Below are 17,934 nucleotides of genomic sequence, written 5' to 3'. Positions count from 1 at the left end.
CTGGTCAGTTACCAACCCTTTATTCCAGAGATGGCTGCATATCAGAGCTGTACGGAGCTTGTAAAGCATTTTGGGATGCAAGGAACTCAATAAGATGTAATACTTCTCAGGGCTTGTCTACACTGGCACTTTACAGCGCTGCAACTTTCTCGCTCAGGGTCATGAAAAACACATCCTTGAGCACTGCAATTTTCAGCACTGTAACATTCCAGTATGGACGGTGCACCAGCGCTGAGAGCTACACGCCTCGTGGAGGTGGGTTTTTTAGAACATTGGAATAGCTCTCTGCCAGAGCTGTACCACGACTACACAAGCCACGTTAAAGGCTTTAATGTTGCCAGTATAGAGCAGCCCTCAGTGAGGCAAAACATTACTACTTTATCTAACAGTAAACCTTTCTCAATGACGTGTGCAAACACAAGCTCATGCTCCAAAATGTCTGTTAGTCTATAAGGTGCCACAGGATTCTTTGCTGCTTTTACAGATCCAGACTAACATGGCTACCCCTCTGATACTTGACACTAAGGGTATGTCTTCACTACCAGACGGATTGGTGGGTAGCGATCGATCCAGCAGGGATTGATTTATCGCGTCTAGTCTAGATGCGATAAATCAATCCCCGAGCCCTCTCCCTGTACTCCAGCTCGGCCAGAGGGGCAGACGGAGTCGACGGGGGAGTGGCAGCAGTCGACTCACCGCAGTAAAGACACGACAGTAAGTTGATCTAAGTACATCGACTTCAGCTATGTTATTCATGTAACTGAAGTTGCGGAACTTAGATCGATCCCCTCCACCCCAGTGTAGACCAGGCCTAAGAGATAACACCAAGGTGGCAACGTAAACATCAAATGCTCTAGCTGAAGGAGAAACTTCATCTTACCGGAGAGATGAAGGTGGCAGGGGGTTACAAAAATGGCAGCTATGCAAGTATCTTGTTAAGGAAACTTGCTCTCAGCTCTTGTTGATCTAGCTTCCATGTGTAGGCAGTAAGGTTCCTTGAACTGTTCAGGTACATTTTTGACAATTACAATTAAATAGTGTATGCTTCTGATTTAAGTGTTACTGCTTGTTTTCCAAAACCTAAAGCCTAGGAATCTCATTCTAAAAGGGACATCAACTTAAAAAACATTTTACCTACAGGTGTTGCAAGTACCACTCAACTGCTACAACTGCAGGATTACTCTTCTTCCAATTTACTGTGTCTCTTCAACAGCACTTTGTGTACAGTCTGTTCCCACTTCCCCTATATAGTTATTTATTGATGGGGTCTAAATTAGCTGTTAGTACTCAAGAAAGAGATCTTGGAGTTATGGTGGATAGTGCAGCAGCCATCAAAAAAGCTAACAAAAAGACAGGAACCATTAGGAAAGGGATAGATAATAAGACAGAAAATATCATACTGCCTCTATATAAATCCATGGTACCCCCCACATCTTGAATACTGCATGCAGATCTAGTCACCCCATCTCAAAAAAGATATATTGGAATTGGAAAAGGTACAGAAAATGGCAAGAAAAATGACTAGAGGTATGAAATAGCTTCCATATGAGGAGAGATTAATAGAACTTGGACTTTTCAGCTTGGAAAGGAGACAACTACGCGGGAATATAATAGAAGTCTAGAAAATCATGACTGGTGTGGAAAAAGTAAATAAGGACATGTTATTTACTCCTCATAACACAAGAACTAGGGATCACCAAATGAAATTAATAGGCGGCAGGTTTAAAACAAACAAAAGGAAGTATTTCATCACATAATGCACAGTCAACTTATGGAACTCTTTGCCAGAAGATGTTGGGAAGGCCAAGACTATAAGAGGGATCAAAAAAGAATTAGATAAGTTCATGGAGGATAGGTCCATCCATGGCTATTAGCCAGGATGGGCAGGGATGGTGTCCCTAGCCTCTGTTTGCCACAAGCTGGGAATGGGCGATGGGATGGATCACTTGATGATTAGCTGTTCTGTTCATTCCCTCTGGGGCACCTGGCATTGGCCACTCTCGGAAGACAGGATAGTGGGCTAGATGGACCATTGGTCTGACCCAGTGTGGCCATTCTTATGTTCTTATCTGATGCGTGTGCATCTTTCAACAGCAACAGGGCAGCAACCAGTCTTTTAATAAGAAATGTGAATGTAAAACTGTAAAGCTAGACAGCAAGACTCAGGAACCAGTGTGATACCCAAAACTACTTAACTTGTCTGAAGTTTACTGAACTTCAAGCTTAGAGTGCCTCTAAGTTTCTCTCTATGGCATGGGGAAATTTCACACACAAGTTTCCTACTATTATTAATACTAGTTCATCTCCAACAGTGCTAGCATGCTGAGAGCCCCAGCTTGGATGGGCCATCGGCTTTTTAAGCGCAGTGCTTATTAAACCAGAGACCCTCTGCTTAAAATACAGAGTGCAATCGGCGGTCTGTCTACACAGTGCATTAGCAATACTGTTGACATTAGAGAAGCTGAGCTGGATTTAACAGTGGAAATTGCAAGATTTCCCTAGCTTTAAGCCACCAGTTCAGACTGTTACACTCCCAGACTGGAGTTGTATTAAACTGACAGCTTGTACAAGCCCCATTGCTGCTGAATCCTTTCAGAACACATGAAACTCCGATGTGGCAGCCAGAGTTGTCCCCTTTCACCCAGTTAGCAGACCTTCAATACTTAAAGGGACAGGACAAAGGTGAATAATAACCCTGACATTCCCTTATGAGTGCACCCTCCGCCTCAGTGGAAACCCCATAGTATAGAGGCTAACATCAGTGTAGCACAATTTATACTGGCACAACTTACCCAGGTTTGAAACAGGGTAAGCTTTAACCAGTATGAATTGTTGCTTCTGTTTTAACCATGTCTGCACTAGGGATTTCCATTGGTGCAGCTATAGCAGTGGCTAAACACCCAGCATAGAAAATGCCATAGGTTCTTATAGGGCACAAATCATCATACATATGCAATAATGGAATTGCAGCAAATTTTAAGATTTAAATTTGAGTTTAAGACTCAAAGTTGCTAACTGGCATTGTGCTAGTGACTGAAAACTGGAGTAAAAGAAACTGTCCAAACATTAAGAAGAAAACCAGGCAGGTGGATAAAAATGAATTAGTTAAAAAACACACACACACAACTGGATTTTTCTTTTAAATTGGATTTTATTTAAAGTAAATATAGTGGGTTTTTTTTTAAATAAACCTATTTAAAAATTAAATTTGAAACTGACATACCTATGCCAAGGCCTAAATTTATAATCTTTTTATATTCTATATTTATACTCTATTTATAATCTATTAATCACAGAATCATAGAAATGTAGGGCTGGAAGGGACCTCTATAGGTAATCTAGTCCAGTCCCCTGTACCAGCATACAGTACAGTACCAGCGTTTCTCAAATACAGCCACCAGGGCTTTTCTTGTGGCCACAGCCTGCTGGGCTGTGATGGGGGGAAAAGGGGGAAAAGTAGCAACACATCCCCCTCCCTGTTGCTCCTGGATGCACTGCCTTGGTGTTGGTTGCTGGGGCTACCAACAGGGATTGGGCCCTACCCCCCCTGAAGTCACGTCGGGCACAATGCTGTAGGAGGAAGCAGCCAGCAGGGCTCAGGCTTTGGGCTTCAGCCCTGGGGTGGCGGGGCGGCAGGCTCCGACATGAGGGTTCAGGCTCCAGCCCCAGGCTCTGGCTGTGCAACGGTAGGCCCCAGGCTCTGGCCGCATGGCTTCGGGCTCCGTCCTCCAGCTGAAGGCCTCAGACTCTGGTAGCAGGGCTTCAGGCTCCAGCCTCCCTGCTACCTCCCCCAACCTCCCATCCAGGACTTAATGTGTCCCCACACTTGCCAGGGACAAGTAAGTCTGCTGTGAAAAGTTATACTTGTAGGTTTGTTAATACCACTTTTCACAACAGACTCATAAGCTATCCATAAATAAATTGCAATGATGTGGACACGTATATGTGCATATTTATTTGGTTTTCCTAAAGCTAATGAAGTATTTTAGGTTTTCCTAAAGCTAATTAAGTGTGAGAACAGCCACCAGCAACAGCTGGTGGCCCATTCGGAGGCCATTAAAAAATTTGTCCTGAGATCCCCTGATTTAGACCATTCCAGACAGGTGTTTGTCTAACCTGCTCTTAAAAACCTCCAATGATAGAGATTCCACAACCTCCCTAGACAATTTATTCTAGTGCTTAACTACCCTTATAGTTAGGAAGTTTTTCCTAATGTCTAACCAAATCTCACTTGCTGAAATTTAAGCCCATTGCTTCTTGTCCTGCCCTCAGAGCACAAAGAGAACAAATTTATCACCTCCCCTTTATAACAGCCTTTTATGACTTGAAGATGCGTATGTCATCCCTCAGTCTTCTCTTCTCCAGACTAAACAAACCCAATCTTTTTTCAATCTTTCCTTGTAGGCCATGTTTTCTAGACCCTTAATAATTTTTGTTGCTCTCCTCTGGGACTTTCTCCAATTTTCCATATCTTTTCAGAAATGTGGTGCCCAGAACTAGACGCAGTACTCCAACTGAAGCCTTAAAATTGTTGAGTATAGCAAAAGAACTACTTCTTGTGTCTTGCTTACAACTCTCCTGCTAATATATCCCAAAATAAGGTTTGTTTTTTTTGTAACAGTATTTCATTGTTCACTCATAGTTAGTTTGTGATCCACTATAGCCCATGGATCCTTTTCTGCAGAACTTCGTCCTAAGCAGTAATTTCCTATTTTATATTTGTGCAATTGATTATTCTTTCCCAAGTGTAGTATTTTACATTTGTCTTTACTGAATTTCATCCTCTTTATTTCACACCATTTCTCCAGTTTTCCACCATCACTGGATCCTCCACAGCACTTGCAGCCCATCCCAGCTTGGTATCGTCCGCAAACTTTATAAGTGTACTCTCCATTATCCAAATCATTGATGAAGATATTGAACAGAACCAGACCCAGGACAGATCCCTGGAGGACCTCATATGCCCATCTAAATTAAATACAAAAAAAATAACATTAAGCAACACATGGCTGCTGAAGTTTTAAAGAAAGTCAAACCTCTGACCTGGTGGACGTCAGTGGCTAAGCACCAAGAACAGGGGTGGGCAAACTACAGCTCGCAGGCCAGATCCAGCCCCTCAGGGCTTTGGATCCTGCCCGTGGGATTGCACCCCATGGTGCCATGGGCCCGGTGCCACTCTCAGAAGCAGCCGGCACCACTTCCCTGCAGCTCCCATTGGCCAGGAATGGGGAATTGCAACCAATGGGAGCTTTGAGGGAGGTATCTGGAAGTACGGCAAGGGCAGCGCACGCAGAGACCTCCACCCCCCCGGGGCTGCAGCACTTCCTGGAGCAGCACGGGACCAGGGACAGGGCAGGCATGCAGGGAACCTGCCCTGGCCCCGGTGCGTGCCGCTGCCACCCCGGAGCTGCTTTAGGTAAATGGTCCCGGCCCAGAGCCCAAATCCCTCCTGCATCCCGCCCCCCCAACTCCCTGCCCTAAGCCCCCTGCTTGCACCTCACAACCCTCCTGCACCCCAACTCCCCCGAGCCCCCTCGTACACCCCACACTCCTCCTGCACCCCAACCCCCTTCCCTGAGCCCCCTCATACACCCTGCACCTCTCCTCTGCCCCAATCCCTTGCCCTGAGCCCCTTCCTGCACACCGCACCCCCTCCCACACTCCAACCCCTTGCCCCGCATACAATTTCCCCACCCAGATGTGGCCCTCGGCCCAAAAAGTTTGCCCACCCCTGACTTAGAACCAGAGTTTGCTGAAATGCTAAATCAGCCTTTGACAGCACTAGCTTCTTCTGCACATGCAGAGAAAATATTTTCTTCATTCCAGTTTATTCAACTAGATCAGTTCAACGACTGGTTCTTTCAAAGTTAAGAAACTGACTAAGAGCAAAAAAAAGCAGGAAAGCTTGTTCTCTTCCAATTTAGGAATAAAAATGAGATGAGAGGATGAGATCCATTATTTCTAAAATCTTGAAGGATATGGTGACCAGAACTGATAAGTTGAATTAACTAGCTACAGATAATACTCCCTTTGTTTAACAGATCAGTTAGTTTTAAATGCAAGACATGTTTTGATAAACTGTAGCTTTCTTATGTATCCAGAACAATTAAGTTAGTTTTAATTAAAAAAATGTTTTGTGAATTTTAATTAAATTTGAATTTCCATCCAAAGAGAGCTTGGCACAAATTACAAGTAAAAAATCTGTCATTTAGTAAAATAAATGCATCATTCACCATTTTCTATCATCATAAAAAGGTAAAAAAAATAAGAATCCATATAATTGCTTACATAAGTGTGTACAGATAATGTATCCTCCTCATTAGCAAGAAGCACCAAATTTAGAGTAAAGGATATATTTACTTGCAAATCAACATGTTTTAATGGTTGCCAACCAATGAGAATCAACCTTTCTTTACGAAAATGACTGAAGTACAAATGCGAAATACAATTAAAATTATTTAAATCAAGATTTTCTACTTGCTGATTTAAATCATGATTAAAATCAGTAATTTAAATTGCTTTGATTTAAATCAATCCACCCTGAAACTCTGTTTTAAATATACCTAATATTTCTCCAATATATTATTAAAACTGAAGTTATCTGGAAGACCGATTCTGAACTAATCTAATAATACTTATCTCAAAGTCTTTAGCGCATTGATATCCAAGCTGCAGTACATGGACCACCAGTGCTTTGAGGAGACTCGCAGTTGGGTCATACATCACTGGCTCTCCTCTTTTCCTGATCACATTAAAATAAATTAAGATACACTGAATATTTTCCCTTGTAAGCAAATTGCTACAGTTGCCAAGGGAGGTCAGTAGATCACCAGTGGGAGAAGTGTCCCACACAGTCATCAGTGGGAAGGGAGGTAGTCCACACCAGGAAAGTTTGAGAACCTCACCCTTATTAGCTATCTGTAACTGCAGTAGCAGCTAGAGTCCCTGAAGCAAGATCATGACCCTAAGCAATATATATCTGGAGCAGAGACTGTCTCTAAGTATATAATCCAAAAAGTTAAGAGACAAAAGGTGGGAGAAAAGTAGTATCCCCATTTTACAGATGGGGAACCAAAGCACAGAGATTCAGTGACTTGCCCAAAGTCAAATCTGAGGTCTTTGGCAGTGCTGGGAACTGAAGCCTGTTCTGCTGAGATTCTGTCTAGTGCCATAAGCACAAGACCACCCTTCCCCTCTGAGATATCTATTACCGACAAACCCAACATTAGCAATTTTCTTGCCTTTTTTATCCAGGCCGGGGGGTGCACAACAGATGGCAAGACAACTTTCTGAGAAGATGCACAATCACATCCTGGGCATGAGAGCAGGATAATCTGGTTTTAAAGAGATCTCAATAAAGGGTTGGGATGGAACTACTATACTTACTACTTTCACAAATCCTCCAGGCACTCCCTACTAATACATAAACGGCTAGTAAAGCACAGGCGACAGGCAAGAAGTAGGTTGTTTGTGCGTACAAGAAGCAGAACTCCCCGAGGTAAAACAGATTTATTGCATGAGGTTTCTGAAGCATGAAGCTTCTCATTAGTTAGGAAAAGAGAGGGGACAATGCCACAGCTTGTCTATCAGAGGTCCAAAGGAAGCTGCTAGGGACGCCCAGTCACATGCCAGTACATGAAAGCAACGGGACCTAGGAAAAGTTCTCTTCCAGGCAAGATAAAGGTCTGGTCCTTTACAGAAATCAAGTAGGCATTGTTTTAAGTTTCAGAACTTGTCTTAGCCAAGCATTAGGTCTCATTCCTCAACTTTCAAGCTAAACAACAGGTCATGACTAAAGATGGGATATGAAAGAAAATCCTTCCTGGCAACCAAAGTTTTAATTTTCTAAGCACTTTATAAACCCTAACTAACTCTCCACCTCCAAGTGGTAAATAGCGTCCCAGCTGGAAAGCAAGGAGTCAAGGACTGGAAGAGAATAAGTGACTTGCAAAAGTCACAAGGGTTTGGGCAGGGGAGATGGGGGGGAATTACAAGTCAGGAATCCCTGTGTTTGGATCACATCTCCATGTGAGAGTAGTGTGAGTTTACTGTGGGATCTTCGGGAGGACTCTTTCTAGGATGAGAAGAGGACACAGCATAAGCTGCTAGAAATACTAACTTGATGGTTTCTGACTCCATACCATACTTGGGAGGAGAAACTGTGGCCAAGTCTAAAGCTGTGTTAAGCAAACAGAACTGCTTGGAAGCTTTCAACAACCTTCTAGAAGTCAATAGGCAACAAAGTCAACTGTCACTACCCAAGCACTATAGCTAGATCTCGCCACCTCCAACCCTTAAGAACTCCAGAACAGATGATGGAAGGAGTGAAGGAGGCAAATGGAATGTCAGTACACTGGGTGTCCAGCTAGGGATCTTTAGCAATGGCTTTTTTAAACGGTCTAATTACATCTGCCTTTGAATCATGTATGGGGGGGGAGGAATAAGGGGAGGGGGAAGAGGAAAGAAGCCTTGTTATCTAGTCTACATTTCAAAAGAGCCCTGTGTTATTTACATATGGAAGAGACTTCTGTATCCACTCCAGAGTCTACGTGAATAGGTTTTATAGCTGCATTTTACCACATAAGTACTTCTCTTCCTAAGCTGTTGAGTTAAATATTTAACATTTACCAGAAGACAGTCCTTCCATCTTAGTTACAACAGGTTGTTGCTGGTATTAAGACACGAGCTGATTTTCAGTGGCACTCACACTGCCCAGGTCCTGGCCACCAGTTGGGGGGGGGGGGCTCTGCATTTTAATTTAATTTTAAATGAAGCTTCTTAAACATTTTAAAAATCTTATTTACTTTACATACAACAATCGTTTAGTTATATATTATAGACTTATAGAAAGAGACCTTCTAAAAACACTAAAATGTATTACTGGCACACGAAACCTTAAATTAGAGTGAATAAATGAAGACTTGGCACACCACTTCTGAAAGGCTGCTGACCCCGGTCTACTGGATGCGTAAGTTAGATCAGACCCTATGTTGATCAGATCTGCAGTGAAGGAGCAGTGTCAGCTCAAGTCTGCCTCAGTTTGCTTAAAAAACAGAGAAATCAAAGACCAATAAAAATGTATCTTGGGTCATTTAAGTTCCAGATGAATCTACTAGAACATTTTTTAGAAGTTATCTGAAATCAAAACACTGCAGGATTGTGCTACTGTATTAGAACTAGAGATCAGATAGTCTATTTCCACTGTCAGGAATGTACTAGAGAAAACAAATTAAATATTTTTTAAGATCCATTTCCTTGCAATAATCTAAAGACACTTCCTTTCTAAAAATTAACATCAATGCCACCCCCACATTTAGTAAGCTGTGCACCAACTATTGCACTCTCCCTCGCTGGAGTCAGACCTTTCAGATATTTGGCTAAGTGAGGCAGCAGGGATAAGTCCACAAACGATATATGCATTAAGACACAAGCTGTTTGAAATTGCCCTTAAATAAAACCTTTCCTTTTTGCCCTCCTGTAACTTAAGTGGTTGAAACTTTTTTTTAACTAAGCTTCTTTAAAAAAAAAAAAAAAAAAATCATCATCATCCCTGGATAAAAGGAATAACTACGCCTGATGAAGATGATCTCTTTAAAGTTTACAGAGAGACTTATTACAGTGCAGGATGCTGAAGAACATGTACATATTTCATTCATCAATAAAGCTGCAAGTCTGTCATGGAGGTCATGCATTCCGTGACTTTCTGGGACATCCGTGACTTCTCCAGGGGCTGGTGTGGCTGGCCTGGGAGCAGCCTGGGAGCCAGCTGCACCAGCTGCTGCTGGGACAGTCTCAGAACACTACACCCCCCGCCCTCCCTCAGCAGCAGCGGGGGTCCCAGGCCACCTCACCCCCACACAACCCCGGACTGCCACCTCCAAGCACCTGCCGCACTCCCAGGCCACCCCGTGCTGCACAGCACTCAAGATTTAGTCAAGGGTATATAGTACAAGTCATGGACTGCCTGTAACCTGTCCATGACTTTTACTAAAAATACCTAAAACGTAGCCTTATTCATCAGTTTCCCCACTGTGCCACTCCTCTCTTTAAACAGATCATTCAAGGGTTTCAGACAGTTTTTGAAGGCTTACAGCACGTTAATCTGATACAAACAATACCTGGAATACCATGACAGAGCGAAGCACCCAAGTCTGATACCACGCTGATGGATGCAGTATAAGAACCTGATTAGAACACAGAACAGGCTAGAAAGAACCATTCAGCTAGTCTATGCCATTAAATAAGTGGTCAGAACTATAAGAGTTTATGTAGAAAAGGATGCCATAACACCCACCCCTCTTCCTCTGGTGGATGACTGCTTCATTCATCCTGGTAACAGAATAACTGATGTGTTCTTGCTACACAAAGGCCCTGTCTCAATGGGCAAAAAAATGTGGATTTTTCCAATCATTTTCCCCTGTTTGAGGGATTGTAAAACCATAAGGGTTGGTATGGTCCTACAAGATAGGGTGTAGAAACAGAAATAACAGCTCATTCTGAAACTGACCAGATTTCAAGTTAGTAGTCTCTCTCAGACGGTGACAGCCAACAGGCCTTGACAGAATCTGTATCATACAGAAAAGAATTACAGGATCTGCCCAACATATAAGAAAACCCAAAAAAATCAAACCAAGAAGTTTTTATCATTGATTTGTCTGATTTTGATACACTTCAGCCACAGCTCAGACTTAAGATTTCTACAGTACTTCAAGACAGAGTTATTTTGACAGTATAGTTTCTTTCTCTGCCCCCTTTACAATTGTCCCTCTGGCAAGTGTAAAATGGTTTACTCACACATATTTCTTTCTCTCACAAATGTGCTGTTGTCTCACTTGTAGTGCTATAAGTTATTGGCCAAGAGAAGTGAGGCCTAACATTGAAACGATGGCATTTCTCTATTTGTAATGCATTAACTTTTGTAGACTACACTCAATCAATTCCAAAATTTGAGAGACTGTTCTAGGTAAACAGAACGGACTCTATGGATTTTGGTGACAATCAGAAAAATCCAATTTCCACGTAGTGACCATTTGGTGCTGCAGATAGAAGAGCGCTGACTGAGGTAGCTCAGGCAATCACCAGTCCCTCCCTCCAGTTTATTTGCATACTTCAGTCTCATTAGTTGAAGTGAGTCAGCAAATAAAACTGTAAGTCAGGTCTGAGGAGTCTCCACAGATTTGGGGGACCCAGGGTTCAGGACTGGAATAGGGAAGCTCCTTCAGATCAAGATCTGTAGCAGCTGAGTAAGGGTAAGGCTGGAGATTTTACTGTGGCTCCCTCCACGTTATGCCAGGCTCAGGCAAAATCATTTACCTTCGCCCAGTCAAAAGCTGTTCTGTGTCATCTAAACAGTGCTCATTCGGTACAGCAGGAAGAGAGATTCCTCTGCCTGCAGCACCAAACTGGCACCGTCAGGGAGAAGACAACCGAGTCAGGCAGTAGGCTCAGTGTTTCAGGTTAGGGTTACTGGAGGGCGGGATGGAGTGATGATTGGCTACATTACCTCTGATGCTACAATGCTACCAGTCAGGTTCCTGAAGCACCAAACAGGCACCATTGAGGGAAGTTGCAACAAGGAAGATAAAATGAGCAGCTTAGACGCCTTAGTAAAATGTAGCTTTGGTGGCTCATCCTGCAAAACTGCTACAAGTTTGAGGTTAGAGACTCTATCCTGCCCCCCCATCACCTGCCAGCTCAGCCTACATAAGCAACAAAGCAGAGATCTCTTTCGTTTACTATCAGAAACTCATGAAACTGAGATTTGGGAGGGATTTGTATGGTCCAGTGCTTAGGGCACTAGCCCAGGAGTTGGGAGACCTAAGTTCAGTTTCCTGCGCCATCACAGACATCCTGCATGAATTTGGGCAAATGGCTCCAACTCTCTGTGCCCCAGTTTCTCCTCTGTAAAATGGGGATAATTGTCCTTCCCTAACTCAGAGGGATGTTGCAAGGACAAAGACATTAGAGACCATGAATAACTCAGACATCACAATAATGGGGCTGTATAAATCTCTTAGGGCTTGTCTACACTTACCGGGGATCGATGCATTGGCGGTTGATTTAGCAGGTCTAGCGAAGACCAGCTAAATTGACCACAGATCGCTCTCCCGTCAACTCCTGTACTCCACCTGCTCAAGAATGGGGGAGTCGATGGGAGAGCGCCTGTCGTCGACATCGTGTAGTGTGGACCCTTCGGTAAGTAGATCTAAGCTATGTCAATTTGAGTTACGCTATTCACGTAACTCAAATTCCATAGCTTAGATCGAATTTCCCACATAGAGTAGACAAGGCCTTAGACACAGACTAAATAACTATGTCCACGCTTCCTTTAGACCCTCATACAGCAGTTTCCTCTTCTCTCTTGTTTTGTGTCTTTTTTCCACAACTTGGGCCTTAGCATACTACTCAAGTGCTTACAGGATCCAGTCCAGCAACAAGCCTATCTCCCTATATTGACAGACAAGATGGGATAGGTAATACCTTTTATTGGACCTCCAATAGGTGAAAGAGTGTTTTTGTCTTTTATCATTTTCCTGTGAAAGTTCATTTGAGAGGATAGTAACACACTCACCCAGGGCCTGATCTAAATTCCCATTAAAAGGCATCAGTGGAAACTGGACTGGGCACTGAGGTTATGTCTACACTACAAACCTTACAGTGGTACTGCTGTGCCACTATAAGGTCTCCCAGGTACCACTCTTTGCTGGTGGGAGCAAGGTCTTCTGCTGGCCTAATTAAAACATCCCCCAACGAGCGGGGGTAGATATGTCCAGCAGTTGTTGATATGTTGGCAGGAGAGCCTCTCCTGCCAATATAGCACTATCCATACCAGCACTTTTGTCAGCGAAGGGAGTGTTTTTTTCACACCCGACCAACATAAGTTTAACCAACAAAAGTGATAGTGTAGACATCGTCTGAGTGACGACAGATCAAATGTAAAAACTGAAGCCAGACTAAGCTGTAATGAAATGTCCAAATCAGAATGTTTGTTCAAAAAAGTGCTTTTTAAAGCAAAACAGAAACAAAAAACAGGATCCTCTTAAAGCCTTGCACTTTTCAATAAGATACGGTGTGCAGGTAGGCTCTTGCAAGCTAATATTTTCCTACTTCAGATTTTTATAACAAGGCTTTACCACGTTCTGCTTCACAATCAAATTAGCAGTGACGACCGTCAACCACCAACCTAATGGTCCTAATTCCTATATACCTTACAGGATAGCTCTTTCTGCATAGCCTCTAACCTACTGCAGTGTGTTTATCCAGTATGTCCACTAATACCACTTTTTAGACATGTTCTTTAAGGAAGGGGTAAGGAGACTCCCTTCCTATTGAAGTGGCATTTATGTATCTGAGGGCAGAGCAGATCCTGAGGAGCAACACAAAAAGGTTTATTTAGCATCTCTATCTTTCTGTAAGGCAAAGCTGGTCACACATACTAACACCTGTTATCAGATTGCCCGTTACTTTGGGGTATGCTCATTTATTCGGGTTACTCTTCGGGACCTGCAGGACCTAGATTCCCTGGGGCTGGGTTTCTCCAGCCCCAGAACCAGATGAACACACCCGCACACACATTAACTGAGCAAGTCTGAGCGGACTGGGTCAATCAGCACTGTCAAGCTGTTACCCTTACGCGTCCCAGACTCAGCATGTCCCTATCCCCACTCTCACATCACAATTGTACTGGCAGTAATCTACTTGATAAGCAAACCCCACAGTATTTTGGGCACTGCAGGGATCTTTTGCTTAGGTAAAAGAAGTGTTGCTGTAGAGTGAATGGGGGAAGCTAAAAACACATAAGAGTAAAGTTCAGCAAGAGCAAGAGAAGCAATCAACTTAGCCATAAAAGTTATTTAGTGAATAATAGGGTATGTCTACACTACCCGCTGGATTGGCAGGTAGTGATCGATCTACTGGGGATTGATGTATCACGTCTTGTCTAGACACGACAAATCAATCCCCGAACGCACTCCCCATCAACTCCGGAACTCCACCAGGGCAAGAGGGGGAAGCGGAGTCGACGGGGGAGCGGCAGCTGTCAATCCCGCGCCACGAGGACGCGAAGTAAGTCAATCTAAGATATGTCGACTTCAGCTATGCTATTCTCGTAGCTGAAATTGCGTATCTTAGATCGATCCCCCCGCCCTAGTGTAGACCAGGCCATAGTGATAACTACACAAGGAGGGCTAAACCAACATAACATACATTATTAAAGGTTAATACCTAAGGTAGAAAGGAAAACAGAGAGAGAGAGAGAGAAAGAGGAGGATCGCACCCACTCTATGAGGCTTGAACTGATTGGGGTTCCCAGGTGATGGTGGTAGCTCAGGGTCCCGAGTGCTGGAGACAGGCAGAGCCCCCAGCACGATCAGTCAGGAGAAGATGGAGTCTCAGTGGAACTGATGCATAGTTTGGATCTAAGCATCAGAACACTTACTGGAGGGTGAGTAGGGATTTTTGTAGAGAAAATACAGTGGTTCAAGGGAGAACACTAGATTTGTTTACAGGTAAACTGATGACTCAAGGGTTTTCATTAGGCTACACAATAGGAGCTGATTACTCTTGGCTATGGGTAGTGTTTTCTTCCAGGGAGCTCACAATGCAATTATGCTGCTTCAATATTTTGGATATCAATCAAGGATTCCTTACTAAAATTGGTCTGATAACTGCTGAGCTAGATGTGGGCAGGCACAGGTTCATTAACATCTGGAGCAGAGATTCCCATGATGCAGTGCATCCCTGCTTTTCTAGTCCCAGAGTTCACTGCGGTTCTCTGTTCTCCATTCTGTATGCAAATTGAGATGTCTCCCTGTTCCATCTTTCACACAGATGAGGCTAGGGGAGTTGTCTCTGTTCTTCATTCTGTATGCTAATGGAGATGTCAATCTTGTCACCCTTGTCAGGAGAGGTCTAGGTGTATCTCCCAACGCCCTTCACTGCTCTCTGCAAGTTTTTTCCTCTGATGGGTTTTGGTTTAAGGGGGGCGGGGGAGAAGAGGTGTCTTTCATGAGTCAGGCTGGATCCTTCACGCTGGCTCCCCAAGAGCATAGAGATGACTGGTATCATACCTCAAAAACTAACAACTAATCTGTTCAAATCAATACATGCTTTTAAACTGCATGTATTGATTGGTGGGAGGGATAGCTCAGTGGTTTGAGCATTGGCCTGCTAAACCCAGGGTTATGAGTTCAGTCCTTGAGGGGGCCACTTAGGAATCTGGGGCAAAAACTGGTTCTGCTAGTGAAGGCAGGGGGGCTGGACTTGATGACCTTTCAAGGTCCCTTCCAGTTCTAGGAGACTGGCATATCTCCAATTAAAATTAAAAAAAAAGATGAGCAAAATAATGTGTTTCCACCACACTTTCTAAACAGCTTTGAATTAAACAAATTATTTAATCTTCTAGCCGCCTGCCTTTAGAGACTAATACATCACTAAAACTGTCAAGTTACTCAAATCTCAATATCAACTACTAAATATGCACTAAAGTATTACAGAATCCTTACTGACCATACATTGTGTGGGGACATGGTTATTCATGAATCAGAACCTTGATCCCACTGACACAACTCAGAGCAAGGGCTCTACCATGATAATCCACAGATTAAGAACATCTAGTTGTACACGCTAAGAATCATTAAAGGCTGTTATGTCAATTATTCAGATTACATAGCCAGATTTTTAAAATAAAGAACATACAATAAAGGATCTAACTAAACGCTGTTAGAATGGAGATTTAGGGGTAAGGAACTAATAGTAAAATCACCCATTGTGCCTAAGTATTGCAGTACATACAGCCATGCACTAATCTCAGATCTAAGCACAGCAGGGAGAGTTAAGGATGAAACAAAAGCCTTGAGTCTATACTCCCCAGCCTCCCTCCCCCGGTTTAGATTTCTAAAACCCATCCCCAAATCAGAAGAAAAAGCCCTATTAGGTCATCCAGTTCACCCCTCCCAGCCAGTACAGGATTCATCCTTACACTGTTTTCTATACTGCTTTGTCCATTTTTAAAACGTCTGGAACAAGGGAAGTGAATTCCCTCTGGAAATCACAGTCCCACCGCTCTTCCTACGATGGGCTACCACAGTGCTGGTGCCTTCCAAGTCTTTTCTTTCATGTGTGTGCAACAGAATACAAAATCCTCCTGTTTAGAAAAAAATACTTTAAAACACTGGGCAAAACTGCCAGGAACAAACCCTGCTGTGCACAGCACAGCCACAGAGCAGAGGCAGCTCTGTAAGCTATTGATTTCACCAAACAATGCTCCCCCTCCCCCCAACAAGCCAAGGGCTGAGTGCAGCCCCCTCCCCCCACATATCAGCTACACGCTACATGACACTGGGGTTTTACCTGGAGCTGCTGGAAGAGCAGATGGGGGGTGCAATACAGCCGGACTCATGTACGTTACAGAGGGTGCATGCAGTAGAACGGGAGCAGCAGACCCCGCTTAATTCCCGCCACTCCTACTGCAGTGCATGGCTGCTGCTCCTCCACCCCAATGCTGCTGCCGGGGCTGGGTAAGAATGGAACCCCCAGAGCGCATGCGCACTCAGCACCTACTGGAAGGACTCACAGGCAGGCGCGAAAGCCCAGCGCGCATGCGCACTATTTTTGTCTGACCCTCGAGAAGACGCCCCAGCAAAGCAGGACGCACGCGCACGAGGGTTGCGCTCTGTTGCAGACTTTCCCTCTCACCATGGAGCTCCGGGGAAGGCTAGAGCGGCCGGAAACACCTCCCGTGGAGCTCCATGTTGAGAGAGGGGAAGTCTTCCAAGCGTGGCTGATATGAGGTAAGCGTACAATCTGCGCAGGCGCGGGCCAGCCGTCGGGGTATCCTGCGAGATAAGCCCGCGCCCTGCGGAGTCCCGGAGTCTGCGCGTGAGATGGGCCGTTGCTGCACATGAGGAACGTTCGAAGTTGCCGGTTAACGTTGCCGGCCGGTTAGTCACGCCGGCTCTGCGGCGGGAGGGGGCGCTGCTGAGGCAGAGAAACGGTGAGGGAAGCTCAGCTGTCAGGAAAACCTTCCGGGGTAAAGTTCCCTGGTGCCGAGCGCCTGTCTGCCATTCACTTCCGGGGCGGGAAGCGCCCCGCCCCCACTTTTCGTCTGGAGGGGGGGAGGTGCCGTCACACAACTCGTCAGCCGGCCCCGGGCAGAGCTGTGTCGCGGGTCGCCGAGCAGGGACACGCGCGCTCCTCCCCAGGGACGCCCCGAGGACCCGGTGGGGGAGGGGCTGCCGCGAAGAAGGGCCTGTTGGAGGAGGACGCTGCAGTGGGGGGCCCCGGGGGGGGATGCTGCACTGAGAGGCCCGTCGAACTGTGTTGGAAAATAGGTCATGGGGGTGAGGAAGGAGCCCCGGGGATGCTGTGAGGGAGGGGCCCGTGGGACATTTATGTTTGTCACCAGCTGGTGTGATTTTTATCATGAGTCATGATACTTGATTAATTTTAAGCTTGGAGTCCTGTGATTAGGGGAGAATTTCAGCTGTCATTTGAAAGAAAAATAGCTTCTGGCCCTCATTGCAAAGACAAGCTTAGACATGTTACACCCTTGTGACCCAAAGGGTCAGAACCCAGAAGGCAAATAAAAGGAACACCACAGTTATTGTTTTTTAAATTGTAGGCTTTTTATGCCAATCTTCTGTTTTTGAGGGCTTGACTTGATTTTTAAATATTGGGTACTGACAATACTGCCACTGAGCTGGTAGGGTGGGATGAGGAAATAGGGCCTGTATCTCTACGCTGCAGAGAGGGTTGGGCTTTAACTGCCCTTGCCACAGCAGGGATATGGGAGGAACATTGCTCATGGAGTGTGGCCCTTTCATCTTCCCTGCATGCAGCAGGAAGTTAGAGGATGAATCCCACACAGTAAACATCCTGTGGTGGCTGCAGTCAGTGGGTGTACCAGCCCTTCCCATCCCCTCTGTCCAGGTATGG

At 44.7% G+C, this 17,934-nt stretch overlaps 1 protein-coding gene across 46 annotated transcripts in view; it reads right to left on the bottom strand.

Moving 5' to 3' along the window:
• CLASP1 (cytoplasmic linker associated protein 1) overlaps window positions 1-16,596 on the bottom strand; it is a 278,689-nt gene extending 262,093 nt beyond the window's left edge. For 16 of the 46 annotated variants that reach the window (XM_050916953.1, XM_050916954.1, XM_050916959.1 and 13 more), the window contains exon 1: window positions 16,351-16,594. The gene's annotated coding sequence lies outside the window, so the exon portion shown is untranslated. Of the gene's footprint in view, window positions 1-8,930; window positions 9,044-10,507; window positions 10,566-16,350 lie in introns of all 46 variants that reach the window. The other 30 variants (XM_050916946.1, XM_050916947.1, XM_050916942.1 and 27 more) reach the window with 5 other exon arrangements.
• Between the last annotated feature and the right edge of the window lie 1,338 nt (window positions 16,597-17,934).

Source organism: Gopherus flavomarginatus, chromosome 10 (assembly GCF_025201925.1).
Source record: "Gopherus flavomarginatus isolate rGopFla2 chromosome 10, rGopFla2.mat.asm, whole genome shotgun sequence".
NCBI lineage: Eukaryota > Metazoa > Chordata > Testudines > Testudinidae > Gopherus > Gopherus flavomarginatus.
The sequence above is the reverse complement of the archived record's forward strand: the minus strand, read 5'-3'. Positions and strand labels throughout refer to the sequence as shown.